The 20,319-nt window shown below is 37.6% G+C and overlaps 1 pseudogene; it reads left to right on the top strand.

Moving 5' to 3' along the window:
* Positions 1-19,731, top strand: part of LOC101143076 (ATP-binding cassette sub-family B member 10, mitochondrial-like) — a 43,143-nt pseudogene extending 23,412 nt beyond the window's left edge.
* The last annotated feature ends 588 nt before the right edge of the window (positions 19,732-20,319 follow it).

Below are 20,319 nucleotides of genomic sequence, written 5' to 3'. Positions count from 1 at the left end.
CCTTTCTCCTGCCTCAGGCCCCCCAGTAGCTGGGACTACCGGCGCCCACCACCACGCCCGGCTAATTTTTTTGTATTTTTAGTAGAGGCAGGGTTTCACCGTGTTAGCCAGGATGGTCTCCATCTCCTGACTTCGTGATCCACCCGCCTCGTCCTCCCACAAAGCGCTGGGATTACAGGCATGAGCCACCGCGCCCGGCCAAAAAACATCTTTTTTTTCTTTTTTGAGATGGAATCTGGCTCTGTCGCCCAGGCTGCAGTGCAGTGGCACAATCTCTGCTCACTGCAAGCTCCGCCTCCCGGGTTCACGCCATTCTCCTGCTTCAGCCTCCCGAGTAGCTGGGACTACAGGTGCCCGGCACCATGCCTGGCTAATTTTTTGTGTTTTTGGTAGAGACGGGGTTTCACCGTGTTAGCCAGAATGGTCTCTATCTCCTGACCTCGTGATCCACCCTCCTTGGCCTCCCAAAGTGCTGGGATTACAGGAGTGAGCCACTGCCTCCAGCCAAAAAAACATTCTTAAATGGCATGATTCAAATGAATGCATGGTGGGGGGTGATGCCTCACATCTGACAACAGCTCTTTATTTTTGAAAGACCTTTCACGTGCATTTTTAAATTTGATCCTTAATATAACACTGTACTGTATTAGCACAATTTTACAGGACAGGAAATAAATTTCAGACAAGGTGAGTGACTTCTCCAAGATTAAGTAATAAAGTGCTACTGTGTTTTTCCTTTCTGTTGGAGCACAGGAACATTCAATAGAATTTTCACTGAAGAGGAGCTGTGAGTATATTAGTGGGAGTGGGAAGTGGAAGTGTCATCTGTTTTTTAAAAGGTGGCAAATCTACAATATTTAGCGAGAAACGGGGAGAAGGAAAAGCCAAAACAAATGAACTCATTTATTTAAAAACATTATCAGCATTACCCTGAAAATTATCAAAATCTTATTTGCTATATCAATATATTTTTGGAAGCATTTTATGGAAGTATTCTTGATAGAGTTTTAATGCATTTAATGCATGCTCTTTTTTTCAGGTGTCCAAAGAGAAGTGTGCTTTTTGCAATAGATCGATATTTCTCTAAGCCTGCTTCCCACACCAACTAATATCAGATTCACTAGCATTTTTTAAGAATGGACTTCTAGCTCTTACTCCCAACAAAATTAATCATAGTTTTTGGGAACTAACCCAGGTATCTTCATTTTCAACCAGCATCTAAGATTTGGCTAGTAAGTTGTGAGAATCAACAGATTTTACTTTTTTATTTTTATTTTTATTTTTATTCTTTTTTTTTTGAGACGGAGTCTCTGTCGCCCAGGGTGGAGTGCAGTGGCACCATCTCGGCTCACTGCAAGCTCCGTCTCCCGGGTTCACGCCATTCTCTCGCCTCAGCCTCCCGAGTAGCTGGGATTACAGGCCTGCGCCACCACGCCCGGCTAATGTTTTGTATTTTTAGTAGAGACCGGGTTTCACCGTGTTAGCCAGGATGGTCTCCATCTCCTGACCTCGTGATCTGCCGACCTCGGCCTCCCAAAATGCCTGGATTACAGGCGTGAACTGCTGGGCCCGGCCCTACTTTTTTTGATATGATATAGATGCAGACAGAAATATCTAAATAGGGTTATAATCACCCCAAATCTTTTTTTCAACTATCATAAATTACCACAAAAATTTTGTTCCATGTGAAAAGTTTACCTAATGAATGAATAAGTAACTTGGAACTTTAAAGAAAATGGACAGACACTCATTCACACACGTACGTAGAGGAGGTGCATTGCAGTAGAAGAATTTCTTTTCTACATTAATGGTTGTAAATGTCCCCAATCAAATATTAGTTAATAAGGCAACATTGTCCTTTGAAAAATAATTTGAGAAATGACAATAAGTTTGTTTCTGCTACTAATTTTTACCTCTGATTGCTAAGTGATCTAACCACTACCCATTGTTCTCCCTGTGTTTGTTTTCTAGTGTAAATTTGGTAGACTTAATTATGGGTGATAATAGTAGCATTTTTGAGGGATGACAACCTTGTGCATTTCAATGCATAATTATGAAAGCACTCTTGACAAATGAATTGATCACCTGCACAAAATAGGCATGGGTGTAAATGCAGGTCAATCAAATGGAAGATCAATCATGTTAAGCAATATTTTCCAACAGTTCTTTTGAGAGATATTCAGAGAGACAACAAGGAAAGCAAGTTTTAAATAATCTTGGAGATGCTATATTTTAAAACATACTAAGTACATTTTTTGTTTGTTTTTAACTGCAATATTTCTTAATGCAATGAACAGACCAATATGCAGTGAATTTCTTGGAGGCAACTGTATAGTTCACTGTTGAATGTATTTGGCAATGAGACATTTTTGCAGTTATCTTGTGGGACTAGGATAATGTGGGATGGACTCAGAAAATCTGAATTTAAGAGTATACAGCGCTGATGAACCGCATTATCTATAACTTCTAGCTGGTTTAAGATCTGTCTTTCTACGGAAAAAAAATGAATTTTAGATGATTTGTACACTGCATGTAGTGTGGCCCATTGTAAAAGTTTAGAAACCTTCCCTTATCCACTTTTTCCCAAAAGCATATCTAATTCTTTTGCCTTGAGAATGAATAATGGTTTTTCATCACTTCAAACATGATTGAATAACCTACGAAGACCCAAGTACAGTGGAAAAGACAGAAGAGAGTCCCAATTCATTGGTTATTGATTATAGCTCTGCTGATTCTGTGCCATCCCGTCTTGGTCATTTTTATGGGTTCTAACATATTCCATCTGTTGAGCACCTATCTCTCTGCGTCTTTGAACTGACACTGAACACGTGGACTCTAATTAGTTCCTTTACAATTTCCTGGTAAGAGTATGCTCTTACCTGTTTATCTGAAATCTCATGGCCTCTTGACAGCTCTTTACTATCTACGTTGTTATATATAATTCAAAGACAGAGAAAACACAGTGAACATTTAGATCAACTAACTCATACTGCAAAAGAGGAAATATAACATATTACTTCTTTTCTACTCCTGCCTATGAGACTTTGCAATGTAATAATGATTCTTTGAAACCTCGCTGATTTCTACAGAGTCTCCAGACCTAAATTCTCCAAAGTGATACCTTCAAACTACTGCTTAGGACACGGCCTGTCCCTGGAGGAGAGTGAGGTACCCCCCGATCCCCACCACTCACATAGAAACGTTTATGGGAATAGGACTAAGCTAAAAATTTCATGAGGCAATAAACTATTTCTGAGCCATGCTAGCATTGTTTCACATCTCTGTATTCCAAGACTTAGCTTTGCAGCTGTTGCCTAACACAGAGAAAGCCCTCAGTATCTTTGTGTTAGAGGAATAATCAGAAATATAGATAAATAAATTGAAAGCAACTGCTAGAGTAAATTATATAATCAGAGCTAATTGTCAACAATATAAACTGTGTACCTTGAAGGACATGGTCTAAAATTCATTTTTTTAAGGTAGAAAAAAGATTATCTTCTTTACTATATTTCCAAAAAGCATGAAACCCTCATCAATTTCTGTACCTGTGAATTGCTTTGGTGTTATACTTACACAGCATCAGATATTTTATACTCTGGATAATTAGTGGACAGTTTTGCACCTTTGATTTGATATTATACCATCAGTATTCAACAGTTACTTTAACTGCTACTGAAATATTTTAAATCCACTGCCATTTAATCATAGTAATTATCCTGTCTGCAGAAGTTTCCAGTGACAGAGAACTACCCTGTGACTGACAACCAATGATGAATAGTCTTTTTTTGGCACTTAAGTTTGGCTAACAAGTAAATGAGGATTCTTCACATTTTCTTTGCTTTGCCTTGCCAAGTGTAAAAACTGTAAGTCCTCTGGCTGACATTTGACTTGGTGAAACTATAATTGTCTCATTGGTTGTGGCTCTGTTAGAGAAAAATTATATATATAATCAACTATCAGCTCAGATGAATTTCTCAGCTATATTGCTTACTTTTGTTTGTCACAGAATTAACGGAAAATTTATTTTTCTCTTTAATCTCCCTTAGAATGTAATAATTGAATTCATTTCCCACCATAAAACTCTCATCTCCTGCTTTTTTTTTTTTTATAAAGAGAAACTTTAGCACAAAATACATATGGCCCAAAGACATGTTGAAACATATACTGAATATATCTACAAAATTTTAAATATATATGTGAAAAATTCTCATGAATATGTGACATAAAAGGTAAAATGAAAATTTACTTTTGGAAATATTAATCAGTTAAGAAATGGATATTAGGAAATAGTTCATTCTTTTTTTGATGCATATGCTAATGAGCCTTTAGGGAAGGTTATGGTGTGAAATCTAAGATTCAGGGATTCAGATTTTCTCAGGGAATTATGTGCAATTAAAAAACAACATTTAATGGGTGTGGTATAAAATTATCTTAAGTGATTCTATTCCAAGGGGAGGAAATCATATTTTTCTAACATTGAAACTGAGAGAAGTTTGGAGAGAATTCAGAAAACAGGAAAACAATTTAGTTTCTGAGAATTAACTGCTGTAATACCAGAATACTAAACCTGGAGTTGCAAGTGTGTTATATAAGATGACCAGGCCCTAAGATGTCATTTTTCTTACCTTTGGTAGGATAGAAAATGACTGTGATGGCTTGTTTATTATGTTCTAGAATTCTTATTAGATAATTATGTAAGTTGTATTATTTAATGCTTCCTACAAGTCAAAGAGATATTACTTTATCTCTTATTTTACAGATTAGGGCACAATATTTGAATATTAGGTAATAATACCTAATGTTATAGTGCCAGGGAATGGTTGAACTTAAAATCCAATCTGCATGCAAAGACTGTTCTTTCTATAAACTCTTCAATTATGTAGTCTGTATAAGAGAACTCTTTCTTTTCACTGAATGAATTAATCAATTTAGTTACTAGTGTAAAACTGGTATAATTTAATTTCTTGAAGACCTTGGCTTAGCACGGGAACATAATAAATTAAAATAGAGTAAAAATCTTTTGAAATAACTATGATAAAAAAGGGAGGAAAACTTCAAGGTCCAATAGTAGATGGATAATTAAACAAATTATGCTATGCCCATACACAGGGTATATATATTTAAATCATTACTTTAGTTGTACAATATAAACTTTTCAATATGTCACCAGATATTATAGTAAAACATTAAGGGAAAATAATTAATGAAGGGAAATCTTAACCTAATATTTAATACTTTATCACTTAATAGGATTTTGAGGAACACCTTTCTTATTTCTTTGTTCCTTTTAATTTTAATTTAGAATCACAGAGATTTTGTATAGCAAAAAAAAAAAAAAAAACCCAGGAGATATATATATCTTTTTTTTTTTTTTTTTTGAGACGGAGTCTCGCTCCATTTCCCAGGCTGGAGTGCAGTGGCGCGATCTCGGTTCACTGCAAGCTCCGCCTCCCGGGTTCACACCATTCTCCTGCCTCAGCCTCCCGAGTTGCTGGGACTACAGGCGCCCCCCACCCCACCACGCCTGGCTAATTTTTTGTATTTTTGGTAGAGACGGAGTTTCACCGTGTTAGCCAGGATGGTCTCGATCTCCTGACCTCGTGATCCACCCGCCTCAGCCTCTCAAAGTGCTGGGATTACAGGCGTGAGCCACCGTGCCCAGCCGAACCCAGTAAATATTTTACATGTTCTAAAAGTTCTCACATTCTCAACAGTATTTAGAAAACGAATGGAAAACATTGACATAGCAGTAACTGGTGTCTGCCTTCATTAAATTTCAAAATCTTTTTTTTTTTTTTTTTTTTGAGACAGAGTTTCACTCTTTTTGCCCAGGCTGGAGTGCAATGGTGCAATCTCGGCTCACTGCAACCTCCGCCTCCCAGGTTCAAGCGATTATCCTGCCTCAGCCTCCCAAGTAGCTGGGATTACAGGCACCTGCCACCATGCCCTGCTATTTTCTTGTTGTTGTATTTTTAGTAGAGATGGTGTTTCACCATGTTGGCCAGGGTGGGCTTGATCTCTCAACCTTGTGATCCGCCTGCCTCAGCCTCCCAAAGGGCTGGGGTTACAGGCCTGAGCCAACGCGCCCGGCCAAATTTCAAAATCTTTAAAACTGTCACAACTTCCTTAAAGGTAAAATGACCTGTTTTACAATTTAAAAAATAGTCTCTGTGCTAATTGAATCTAGAACTAAGACTTGAATCTTTGAGTGTCTTGACCCTTAATATAATTTTGTTTCTGAATACCAATTAGAATTTGACCTAAAGACATCTGATATATGAAGGCTATTTAATTTTTATAACTTGCATGAAATAGTAATCACACTAATTCTAGTTTGCTAACAGAGAAAACAGATAAGTGTTACTTATCTGTGAGATGTTTCTCTAATTTTGATAGTTTCATATATATTCTTAAACAGATGTTTTAGGTTTGTGTTCATTTGAATTTTTTCTCAATTATGTTATATAATGATAAACAATCTGTTAACAGCACCTTAACAGAAATAATTCTTTAGAGACAATGGAAGAACCTATAAGCTCCATTGGTGGTGTAATTTTTTAACAGATGTAAAGTGTGTTAGTACAACATTCAGTTGCTATCCACTTTATTTAATTTTATAACCACTACTATCCTAATAGCATGAACATAAAGCAATCTTAGAGTATTTTTGAGAGATCACTTCTTGTGGAAATTACATTAATAGGTCATCGATTTCTCTGTTACAAATGACATTGAACAAAATGCTGCCGTGGGCAAAACAAAGTCATTATAACTATTCACTACGCTGTGGACTGTGTTAAATAATCATAATCCAAAGAAGAAGCTCCAAAATGTTGGTCTCTGGTATGAATCTGTAACTTAAAAGCAGTCACACATTGGTAACATCTTCTTTCCTGAATTATGTTACTACATCACAGCAAAGGTCTAACTACACACAGAGACACTTCAACACTCAGAACATTTTCTCAGCATGCACACAACGTGGAGCTGCAGTGTGAATGAGTCAGGCCCACGCGCTGAAACAGGTTGCTGAGTCTAGTGAAATAAAATATACCAGACGGACTGTGAATAAAGTGGTGGGTAGTACCTGAAAGCTTTGCCTTAGGCTGAATTGGAAAGATGTAAACTTTCATTGAAGCAAATATTTATGAATGCGTTACCTAAGATGAAATTAACTAGCACAGATTCAGACTAACACTTGCAGAAGTCCAGATTGTCGACATAAAACTGTCTTTGTTTTTAAGTTGATTAAATCTTCTTGTTCTATTTCTTAGAACTGTTAAGTTGTGCCCCACTATATTTACATGCCTGTTTTTTAAAACACATAATTTGTTTTTTTGCTTTGAAAGTATGGAATAAGGGAACACCGCTAGGAAAATGAAAAAGCAGGAAAACTTAAACTATGGTTTATTAGAAAAATATTTATGAAGTACTTTAGCATACTAGTTGCTTTAGTGAAGTGGTTAGAACATGTGTTACTGCTCATGGTTTCCAAATAGGGAAACAAGGACTCAGAGAGCTTAAATAACTTCCCAAATGTAAATCTTGTAGTGGAATCTACAGTAATGTCCAGTTTGTCGTCTTCTAATTCCAATCCAGCATTTTTCTAGTACATATTCATTTTTGTTTGGTATATTCTCCAGTATTCCGCAGTTTCCTGTGTTGTTTGAGTTCTTACTCAATACTTACTTCCCTCTCTCAGCATTTTTATCCTACTCACCAGCAGACAAAGAGGGTAGCTTTCTCGATTTCTGTTCATCTTTGTCACCAATCACAAAACTGTAGGAGTAACATAAACCTCAATGGCAGAAATGAAGACAACATTTGAAAAATCAGAAAGCTCTCGCTTTTTCTACCTTCTGACCCAGTTTGCAAGCGTATATTGGTAAAAATATCTTGACATCTTTGGAATGCTGTCAAGAAACACAGAGCCCAAATGAAGTCTGTCTCTCTCTCTCTCTCTCTCTCTCTCTCTCTCTCTCTATATATATATATATATATATATACATTTTTTTTTTGAAACAGTCTTGGTCTGTCGTCCAGTCTGGAGTGCAGTGGCGTGATCGCCGCTCACTGCAAGCTCCGCCTCCTGGGTTCACGCCATTCTCCTGCCTCGGCCTCCCGAGTAGCTGGGACTACAGGCGCCCACCACAACGCCCGGCTAATTTTTTGTATTTTTAGTGGAGACGGGGTTTCACCGTGTTAGCCAGGATGGTCTCAATCTCCTGACCTTGTGATCCGCCCACCTCGGCCTCCCAAAGTGCTGGGATTACAGGCGTGAGCCACCGCTCCCGGCCATGAAGTCTATATTCATTGTCTCTCACATACATTTTGCCTCTTGAAAATACATTTTGTGCAGTTTAAGCCCAAAGTGTCACAGAAGTACTACATTTCTGTGACTTGTAATTCCAAAGTGAGACATTTGAATCTTCTTTAAACTGGAAATTATTCTTATACTTGTCACCTCTTGTAGTTTATACAGGTCTCTTTTGATCCTTTGGCAGTTACTTGCTGAATATTGAAAAGGGCTTTTTTGACAAATATAAAACAGGGTTTATGTGTGCATATTTATGTTTATAATTTTTATTTGTTGCTGGGTCCAAGAAGCCTTTTTCTCCCCTTGGCATTACTTTGATGCACCTGTTATGATCCTGCTGAAAGCTCTCTTGCTTCTTTGGAGCTCTGAGAGGAGTTTTGTACTTTTGACATTTTCACTAGCTTTTGACTAGCTGCCAAGATTTCGGCTGCTGTGGTGCAGTACAGAGGCAGCCATGTATTGGGCTGCCAAGTCTCAAACTCTTGTTTAGCACGACAGCGAGAACCTCCAGACCTCACTAAAGAGAATCTGCAGAACAGAACTGTATTCTTTCACAAGGTGGTTGGTGCCAAGGCCGGGTTGGTCTTTGACAGAGCAGAAGCCAGGATGATCAATATCAGAAGCATCCTCACGCATGGTTTTTAGGTCAGGAGTTGGGGTTAGGGATGAATTTTGCCAAATATTGGATATAATGGGGGATATTTAGAAAAGGTGCCAGACATTGAACAGATTCAAATTTCTCCCAGTATCTACTCTTTTTTTTTTTTTTTTTTTTTTTTTTTTTTTTTTTGAGACGGAGTCTCGCTCTGTCGCCCAGGCTGGAGTGCAGCGGCGCGATCTCGGTTCACTGCAAGCTCCGCCTCCCGGGTTCATGCCATTCTCCTGCCTCAGCCTCTGGAGTAGCTGGGACCACAGGCGCCCGCCAAAACGCCTGGCTAAATTTTTTTTTTTTTTTTTTGTATTTTTAGTAGAGACCCCCGGCCTCCCAGTATCTACTCTTTTTGTAAAAGCAAGAAATTGTGAATTGAAAATAACCTAATTAGTTTAGAAAACCAAATAAGAAAATAAGGACAGCATTTTTTGGCGGGGCGCGGTGGCTCACGTCTGTAATCCCAGCACTTTGGGAGGCTGAGGCGGGCGGATCACGAGGTCAGGAGATCGAGACCATCCTGGCTAACACAATGAAACCCCGTCTCTACTAAAAAATACAAAAAAAAAAAAAAAAAAAAAAATTACCCGGGCGCGGTGGTGGGCGCCTGTAGTCCTAGCTACTCCAGAGGCTGAGGCAGGAGAATGGCGTGAACCTGGGAGGCAGAGGTTGCAGTGAGCCGAGATCGTGCCACTGCACTCCAGCCTGGGCGACAGAGCGAGAGACTCGCATCTCAAAAAAAAAAAAAAAAAATAGAAGATTTTTTTTTTAAATCTTCAAGTAGGCTGTAGCATTCAATGAATTATGTCATAAATTGAATGGAAAGAGAATCTGAGCATGTCTTGCAGAATAAGGAGTGAGAAAGAGACCTGCAACATCAGGCATGCTAGATAAAGAAAATTATCTTAGGCAGCAAAGAGAGCTTTGGGGCTCGAGGTAGAAAATTGAATGGTTACGTTTAAGTGAGTGCTTCAGTAGCATTTTACATAAAAAATTCATCTGTTTTTCAAAGTAATATGCTGTGCTAAATGCTGTTTATATCTTCTTAGTTCTGTTGCCCCACTTAATGATTACAGATAGAAATCCTTTGTAGGGACATGGATGAAGCTGGAAACCATCATTCTCAGCAAACTATCACAAGGACAAAAAACCAAACACCGCATGTTCTCACTCATAGGTGGGAATTGAACAATGAGAACACTTGGAAACAGGAAGGTGAACATCACACAGCAGGGCCTGTTGTGGGGTGGGGGAGGGGGGAAGGATAGCATTAGGAGATATACCTAATGTAAATGACGAGTTAATGGGTGCAGCACACCAACATGACACATGTATATATGTAACAAACCTGCACGTTGTGCACATGTACCCTAGAACTTAAAGTATAATAGAAAATATATATATAAATTAAATTAAGAAAAAAAGAAATTCAATCATTGTAGAAGTAGTCAGCTTTCACAAGGTGGCCACTGAATAACACGAATGGTATTTGCTCTTTGCAAATAAATAAGAAGGCATTGGATTTATATTGGTAATTTAGAGTAGCTTAGAAAGCCAACGGAAAAAAGGAAGAGAGGAAAAATGAAGGAAATAAGAACAGAAGAAAGGATGGGAGGAAGGAGGGAAAGAAAGCGTGTGGGCTATCTCAATAGAACAAACACGAGTACAACTGACAAACTATTTCAGTGAGTCTTGGAACATATGGGCAGTTTGAGGTTCTATTTAATGTGTCAAGAACTACTGTGTTTTCGAAATATTTTAGTCAACTGGACTTAGTCATGATTCATACTCTCCACAGCATCATCAAAGTTTCAGTTTGTGCCAGGGAAGGTAAACTATTTTGAAGTAAGTTTGAATTTCAATTCTACCTTTTCACCATGTCTGCATAGACACGACCTTATTATAGTACAGGAATTTTGACACTTTCTTTGATTTTTGTCCATGCCATGCAACTCTTGAGTCTTACAGAATGAAACCATGTTCTGCTATTCAAGAAGGGTTTCTTTTCTCGTTTATAAATATTTGGGTTTAGAGCAAAGGAATGGGAACATATATTTAGAAACAAGGCAGTTAATTTGACATTTATCTGATTGATGGCATAAAAAATAAAGGAGAGGTAAGGAGTGAAAGAATGAAACGTTTTACTTCAAAAGGTTATCATTAAAAATATGTTGTCCTTAAATGCTTAAAAATTCTATAATTTGAATGATGCTTCTCCAATATTGAACACTATATTTTTAAGGAAACTCATAGGGCAAACTTGATGCTCAAGAAGTATATTTAATTTATATTCTCGGTAACTGCCTACATTTTAGTTTTATGCATGTTGCTTAAGATTTTCAGAACATCTGATCTGAGGCTAATATTGAAAATGAGATATGCTCTTTAAAGTTGAATTATCTTTCAGGATACATTTTAATTTATTTTATTATCCAGATAATTGGAATCCTCTTAATACCCTAAAATGAAAATAGTTTTTACAATATGAATTGTCTTTTTTGTTACTAGCCATGTGATTTTAATTGGCAATATTTCAATTTTACTTTTAGCATCTAATTATCTCTTTTTTCTATTTTTAAGGGGTTATTTGAATAATCTGCCATAGTCATGATTGTTGACTATGTAACAAGTCATAATTTTAGAATTGCATTCCAAACTTTTCCTGAGCAACTATTTTGTGCAAAGCTCTGTGCTACACACCAGAAGAAGCATAAAACTTGATTAACGATTCTCATGTTTCTAAATATTTATAGTCACTGCTCTAAGAAAGACAAATATACACACAAAATTACAAATAAGCCAAAATATTAAACTTTCATAATGGAGATATAAGCATGTATTACAGATTCATGAGGGAAGGAGAATATGTTGGATGAAATACCACATGAAAAGTGAGTCACTGGAACTTAGCCACAAAAGGAGCTGATTTTTTTCTATTCCCTAAGATGTTAACTATTTTATGTTGCCTGGAAATGTGAATAAATGTATTAAATAGCAATCTCATTGTATATACCAATTGATGGTAATTAAATTGAAGCATCTCTGTTACTATTCGTAAAAGATACTCATTTGAATTTTTTTTTTTTTTTGAAGAGTCTCACTCTGTCGCCCAGGCTGGAGTGCAGTGGCGCTATCTCGGCTCACTGCAGCTCCACCTCCCGGGTTCACGCCATTCTCCTGCCTCAGCCTCCCGAGTACCTGGGACTACAGGCGCCCGCCACCACGCCTAATTTTTTTGTATTTTTAGTAGAGATGGGGTTTCACCGTGTTAGCCAGGATGGTCTCGATCTCTTGACCTCGTGATCCACCCGCCTCGGCCTCCCAAAGTGCTGGGATTACAAGCGTGAGCCACTGCGCCCGGCCTTATTTAAATTTTTTAATCCTGTTTTCAAACTTTATAGTCTAAATTTTGGAAAATGTCACGGTAAAATTTGATAAAGACAATAGCTAATAGATGTTCTGTACAGGTCAGTTTTAACATGCTTCTCTAACTAGCTCCTACTAACCATGGAATGAAACCAAAGAACAGGTACAACTTCAAATTTCATTGGCTTTTCAGCTCTTAAGAGAATAGTCATATCTAAGCAATGAAATTTTGTTTAATCTACCTTAAAATATCTGTAAAATGTCTACTTTCCCACTAGCCATTACAACCATGGCAATCTACATTCAAACATGCATATAAAATTAGTCATCTTTTCCTGACGTTACAGAGTTGTGGAAAATTAGTCCTCATGCCTATTTTATATGAAGCATTGTACTTTCCTACTATGAAAAAACAGTGAAGTTCTAAATGGAAATGTGAATGAGAAGCAAAATTGGCAATATTCTCTAATAATATGAAATTAACATGTAGAATCAAATCCTTGATTACTACAACCAAACAAGTTACTGTCAGGACGTGAGAAATAGAAAGCAGGATGATTTTTCATGATATAGGTGTCAAATTTCATGGCATTTCAAAATGCCTTAACTCTGATGACATCAATTCCGCTACTTCTAGATCTCTGATGCCGGCATGACCTATACCTTAAACGTTATGATTTTCTTGGTCATTCAGTCTAGTACTGAGTTTTCAATTTTAGTTTTTTTATGTATTATGTATTGAGGGAAATTTTATATAAATGCATAGATTTTAGATATATAATTCAATGACAAATATATATAAATTCATGTAGCCAAAACCTAAATCAGGATATACAATATTTCTACTTGCTAGAAAGTTCCCTTTGTCCACTTTCAGTCATTTCCCAGCTCCAATAGGCAACGTGCTTTCTGAAGTCTATATCCATGTATTACTTTTGTCTGTTCTTGGACTTTGTATATTTTGTGTCTCATTATTATTGTTTAATATATATTCTTGAGATCCTTTCATGCTGTGTGTATTGGTATCTCATTATTTTCATTAAGTTCCATTGTGTAGTTCATTGTTTTCATTGCTAAGTAGTATTCCATTGTGTAGATATACACATTTTTTAAAAATCTGCGATTTTTTGGATGAATATTTGATATTTTTCAAAGTTTCGACTACTTTCAGTAATACTGCTATAAACAGGTATGTAAAAGCCTTTTTGTGGCCATTCAATTGATCTTGTGTAAAGCCCTAGGAGTGTAATTGATAAATGATGAGATATTTTTATGTTTAACTTTGTAAGAAACTAGATTAGTTTTCAAAAGTGTGTATTTTATTGTAGTCTTCCATCAGCAAATTATGAGAGGTTGAGTTGTTCACCATATGTTCATCAACATTTAGTGTTGTCATTTTTGTGCATTCCAGAGTTAGTAACTCTTTGTGGTTTTAATTTGTATTTACACACAATTAAAGATGTTAGGTGTATTTTCATGTGCATCTTGGCCATTTGTATATCTATTTTTTGAAGCACCTGTTCAAGTTAGACGTTAGGATATCGTTTTCTTATTGATGTGTAGGATTTCTTTATGTAGTCAAGCTCTTTTTCAGGTATATATTTTTGAATATCTTATTCTAGTCTGTAGCTTGCCCTTTTATTTTCTTAATATTTATAATTATTTGTTTTTCATTTGTAAAGAAATCTTGTTAATATAAATTTTTGTTCTCTATGTCCTAAGAAATATTTTTTTCTTGAAGATGGGGCAGATTTTCTCCTATGCTTTGTATCAGCATCTTTAGAGCTTTAGACTATACACCTAAATCTATTATATACCTGAAATTAATTTATGCGTTATGATGTAGGGCTTAAGGTTTTTTTTTTTTGACTTATGAAGTGGTTCCATCATTTATTAGAAAGATTTTTCTTTCCAGTTTGAATTGCCTTGGTGCCTTTGTTTAAATTGAATGATCAAATATGTATTTGTACATTTCTATTCTTCTCTATTAGTGTATTCATTTTCCCTTACACCAATGTTGCTTTGTCTTGTTCAGGATAGCTTTTGACAAGTATTTAACCAGGAATAATAATTTCTCCCAATTCATGCTTCATTATGACTTTTATCTTTCTATTATAAGTCTTGTGCATTTCTATATAAATTTTTAAAAACAACCTATCAGTTTTTTCCAAATAGCAGATGGGATTTTGATTGAAATTTAATCTAATAACCAAATTGAAAATTGGCATCTTAACATGATTGAGTCTTCTAATTTATGAACATGGGTTTAGGTCATATATAACTTTTTTCAGAAATGCTTAGTAGTTTTCAGGGTAGTATTGTGTACATTTTATTATGTTTTAATGTTAGCAAGTATAATTTTAAAAGAAATATAATTTATTTTCACATATTCGTCTTATGTCTTGTTTTATAAGTTTCTTATGATTTTATACATAAGTGATTGTGTTGTCTGTGCATAAAGATTTCTATGGCTGTTTTTTTTCTTCCAAATTTTGTATTTCATTCTTTTTTGTTGCTTTTTATTACTGGCTCAAACCTCAGTACAACGTTAAATAAAAGTTACAGGGGCATACATACTTGCCTTGTTCCCAATGTTAGGAAGAACACATTCAATATATAGTCATTAAGTATGGCATTTGATGTATGATTATGTAGATGCTCCTCTGTAACATAAAAAAAGGTTTGCCTCTATTCTTAGTCTACTCTGAGGTTTTATCAAGAATGCTTATATAATTTTGTCAGTAGAATTTTCTACATCTATTCAGATCACTATATGGAACTGTCTTTTTAATGCTATTAATCAGTTCAAATACATTGCTTAATTTTTGGATGTTAAAATAACTTTTATTATCACAGTAAACCCCAGTTAATCATTATATATTTCTTATATATTACTAGAATTGATTTGCTCATATATATTTTTAAATTTTGCATCTGTGTTTATAAGTTATGGTGGCTTATTATTGTTTTTGGTAATGTCTTTACTAATTTTTGCAAACAAGGATAATTTGATTACTTTAGTTCCAATTTGCGTGTCCCCTTATTTCTTTCTTTTGACTGATTGCTCTAACTAGGACTTGCTTAGGACTTCTAGTACTATGTTGAATAGCAGTGATGAAAGTGGGCATCCTTTTCTTGTTCCAGGTCTCAGAGGAAAAGCTTTCAGTTTCCCCCCATTTAGTATGAAACTAACTGAGGGTGTGTTCTATATGCTTTCATTATGTTGAGGTGTGTTCCTTCTATACAGTTTTCTGAAGGCTTTGATCATGTAGGGGTGTTGAATTTTATCAAATGCTTTTTTAGCATCAATCGAAATTATCATACAGTTTTTGTTCTTCATTCTATTGATATGATGTGATTTGATGTGAGATGATGATAATGATTTGCATATGTTTAACCATCCTTGCATCCCTGGGATAAATCCCACTTGGTCATGATGAATGATCTTTTTAATGTGTTGTTGAATGCAGTTTGCTAGCATGTTGCTGAACATTTTTGCATCAATGTTCACCAGGGATATTGGCCTGTTGTTTTTTATTTATGTGTCTTTGGTTTTGGTGTCAGAGTAATACTGGTCCTCGTAGAATGAGTTTGGAAATATTCCCTCCTCCTCTATTTTTCATAGTAGTTTGAGTAAGATTGGTATTAGTTCTTTTAAAAATATTTGGTAAAATTCAAGAGTAAAGCCGTCGGGTCTTGGGCTTTTCTTTCCCGTGAAACTTTTTTTTTTTTATTTTTTGAGAGGGGGTCTTGCTCTGTCGCCCAGGCTGTAGTGCAGTGGTGTGATCTCGGCTCACTGCAAGCTCCACCTCCCGGGTTCACGCCATTCTCCTGCCTCAGCCTCCTGAGTAGCTGGGACTAGAGGCGCCCGCCACGACGCCCGGCTAATTTTTTTGTTTTGTTTTGTTTTGTTTTTGTATTTTTTAGTAGAGACGGAGTTTGACCATGTTAGCCAGGATGGTCTCCATCTCCTGACCTCGTGATCCGCCCGCCTCGGCCTCCCAAAGTGCTGGGATTACAGGCGTGAGCCACCGCGCCCGGCCTTTCCTGGGAAAGTTTTTGTTTCCATCTCAGTACTTATTGGTCTTTTCAGGTTTTGGATTTCTTCATGGTTCATTCTTGCTAGGTTGTATGTGCCTAGGAAAGTATCCATTTATTCTAAATTTTCTAATTTATTGGCCTATAGTTGCTCATACTAGCCTCTAATGATCCTTAGAATTTCTACAGTATCAATGATAATATCCGTATTTTCATCTCTGATTTTATTTAGGGTTTTTTTTGTATTTTTTTTTCGTGTGGCTAAACGTTAGTGGTTTGGTTTATCTTTTTTAAAAAACGAACTTTTCATTTTGTTCATATTGTGTATTTTTTCATTTCAATTTCATTAATTTCTGCTCTTATCTTTATTCTTTCCTTTCTTCTGTACTTATTTTGGGTCTGGTTTACTCTTGCTTTTCTAGTTCTTTAAGATGTATCGGCGCCTCGGGCCCCGCAAAGCCAGGGCGGCTCCTGCCGGTAGCCTGCGTGCGGGCCGGGCCAGCCGCGCCGCCAGTCCATCTCGCCGTTCACTGCCCTGAGGCCGGCGCGGCCATGGGGCGCGGGGCCGGAGTTGCTCCGGGGCATTGGAGCTGCGCGCTGCTGGAGAAGCCGCGCGCCGCTGGAGGAGCTGCTGCCGGGGCGGGGGTCTGGGCGGCTCGCGGGGCGGCGCGGGCCTCGCGCGGCTCCTGGGGCTGTGGGCTCGGGCCCCTGGCTGCTGCCGGTGCGGGGCTCTTGCCTGGCTGGCCGGGCGCTCCTCGGCTCCCGCGCACCGGGTTGCCAGGGCGGTCCTACCGCCACTGCCTGGGCAGGGACGAGGCCTGGCGGCGCGGGCCGGCGGCGCCTCCGGGAACGACGGGCGGCTACGACCCACGGCGCTGGGACTCTCGGAAGCCCGGAAGCTCCTAGGGCTGGTGTACCCTGAGCGCCGGAGGCTGGCAGCTGCGGTTGGATTTCTCGCGATGTCCACTGTTATCTCCATGTCTGCCCCTTTCTTCCTGGGGAAGATCATCGATGCCATCTATACCAACCCCACTGTGGACTACAGCGACAACCTGACCCGCCTCTGCCTTGGCCTCAGTGGCGTGTTTCTGTGTGGTGCTGCCGCCAATGCCATTCGTGTCTACCTCATGCAAACTTCAGGTCAGCGCGTTGTGAAGAGGCTGAGAACTTCATTATTTACCTCCATTCTGGGGCAGGAGGTTGCTTTCTTTGACAAGACTGGCACAGGGGAATTGATTAACCGCCTCTCATCAGACACTGCACTCCTGGGGCGCTCAGTGACTGAAAACCTCTCAGATGGGCTCAGGGCCGGGGCCCGGGCTTCTGTAGGCATCAGGATGATGTTTTTTTGTCTCACCTAATCTGGCCACCTTTGTTTTGAGCGTGGTGCCTCCAGTGTCAATCACTGATGTAATTTATGGATGATATCTGCTGAAACTGACCAAAGTCACCCAGGGTTCCCTGGCACAAGCCACTCAGCTAGCTGAGGAACGTATTGGAAATGTAAAAACTGTTCAAGCTTTTGGGAAAGAAATGACTGAAAGAAATATGCCAGCAAAGTGTACCATTTAATGCAGTTAGCAAAGAAAGAGGCATTCGCTCGGGCTGGCTTCTTTGGAGCGACTAGGCTGTCCAGAAACCTGATTGTGCTTTCTGTCCTGTACAAAGGGGGGCTGCTGATGGGCAGTGCCCACATGACCATGGGTGAACTCTCTTCCTTCCTATGTATGCTTTCTGGGTTGGAATAAGCATTGGAGTTCTGAGGTCTTTCTACTTGGAGCTGATAAAAGGACTGGGTGCCGGGGGGGTGCCTCTGGGAGACCCTGGAGAGAGAGCCCAAGCTGCCTTTTAACGGGGGGGGGGGGGGGGGGGCGGGGTAGGGTTATCTTAAATGAGAAAAGCTTCCAGGGTGCTTTGAAGTTTAAGAACGGGCATTTTGGCGATCCTGCTCGCCCAGAGGCGCCCATATTTCAGGATTTCAGCCTTTCCGTTCCGTCAGGATCTATCACCGCACTGGTTGGCCCAAGTGGTTCTGGCAAATCAACAGTGCTTTCGCTCCTCCTGAGGTTGTAGGACCGTGCTTCTGGAACTGTCAGTCTTGATGGAACTATCAGTCTTGATGGCCATGACATCCGTCAGCTAAACCCAGTGTGGCTGAGATCCAAGATTGGGACAGTGAGTCGGGAACCCATCTGGTAAACAACATGAGAGACTTTAGTACAAAACAGTGTTGCAGAAAAAAAAAAAAAAACCTCAGAGACTGCATGAAATATGTAAACCATATATAAGTTATTTGAAAAATAGCTATTTTTTCCAAAGCGTGTAAAATATTGCTTTGAAATGTACCTGTTCTCAAGATCTTTTTATTCAGAGTTTTAACCATTGTAACTTTTTAAATGTCTATAGCACTGAAGTTATTTTCAGGTTTTGTATTTTCTTTCATTGTGGAATATTTTAATTAATATGGCATGGCACCTCATTTTCTTTTGCCTGCTGTTAAAGATGGAAGCTGTTGTCAAATGACAACTTTAAAAAGGGAAGTATAAATAAAAAGCCTGATTATTTTAGGCCAGTTTGTCCAATCGCTGTGTAATTCTTCTGGTAGTATTCTACCTACTTTAAGTCTAATTTTACTAGATAAGAGTAATGGAAAATGAAAATTTAACCCTTTATTCCGATAATCTCATGAAGCAAACCTAACTAACATCAGCTGGAAAGAAGAGAACATTTATATTGCCCGTCTCCTGTGTCTTCAAAGGTGTGAGAGTTGAAGAATGTGTGTTCCTATGGGAACTGTGTTTGAATATGTGCAGTTTTCAACATTTTGGCACATGAAAGCCTGACAAGTTTTTAAAAAGGCAGAAGCTTATTTTTTGAACAGGAAAACCTATTTTTTAAATTCATATATTTGTATGTGTACTTTTGGGAAGCAAGGGATGAACTGCTAGGTATTATTAAGAATGAATGATTTTTGCATTTAAGTTGTTTGAAGGCATGTATTTTGAAAAAATATCTGTTACAAATTTATAATTTCAAGACAAATGGAATCTTACGATACTTTTGGAATTTCATTAATAAGGCTAAAATCTGAGGAATGTAACTAACTTTCAGCCTTAAGACATTTAAGTTTAGAAGTCCTTGCTATTCAACAGAATAACAAGAAACCTTCAGAATGTATCACTCTCCTGAAAAGAATGTATTAATAAGCCCTTTTATTTATGGTTATAGTTTTATTTATAGTCTCAAAATTCCTAAAGCAATGCTGACAACCATTGAATTTGCCATATTTTGTATTCAGTGCTGTTAATGTGCTGTTGCCTCAGGAAAAACTGCTTTTTCTCCATTGATGAGGCTAGCCCCTAAGAAGTAATTAAGTCAATGTAAATCAAATGGAAGTTTTGCCATGAACTAAGCATTTATTAGTTCCCTGATTAGACTGGAAGAAGAAACCGCTACTTCATGACAAGCATGGAATATTATATTTTATTCTTCATAATTAATGAAGAAAATTGATATGAATGAATGAAATGTAGTATTTTTTTGAATTAGTAAACAGTACATCTGTGACAATCATTTTAACAAGCTCTACTTGTGTTCTTTATAAAGTGTGATTTTCAGAAAGCAAACAAAACACAATTACAAGGTTGAATCTGAGGAAAATAATCCTTGTGCCATAGAAGTATTTACAAAATTGCATTTCATTGTTATATTTTCTGATACAAGATGTTCAATTATATCTTTAGGTAATATTTTATATCATAGATTAAAATTTATAGTGACCTTAAAAAAAGATGTATCATCAGGTTATTTATTTGAGGTTTTACACTTCGTGAATTTACTGTTTACTTTTAATTTCATTTATTTCTTTCATTACCTCTGTTTTATTTTTTCAAATTATGTTTTAATTTATTTGTTTCTTATTTTTCATTGACTTTTAAACCTATGTATT

This window comes from Gorilla gorilla, chromosome 16 (genome assembly GCF_029281585.2).
Source record: "Gorilla gorilla gorilla isolate KB3781 chromosome 16, NHGRI_mGorGor1-v2.1_pri, whole genome shotgun sequence".
Taxonomy (NCBI): Eukaryota; Metazoa; Chordata; class Mammalia; order Primates; family Hominidae; genus Gorilla; species Gorilla gorilla.
The sequence above is the reverse complement of the archived record's forward strand: the minus strand, read 5'-3'. Positions and strand labels throughout refer to the sequence as shown.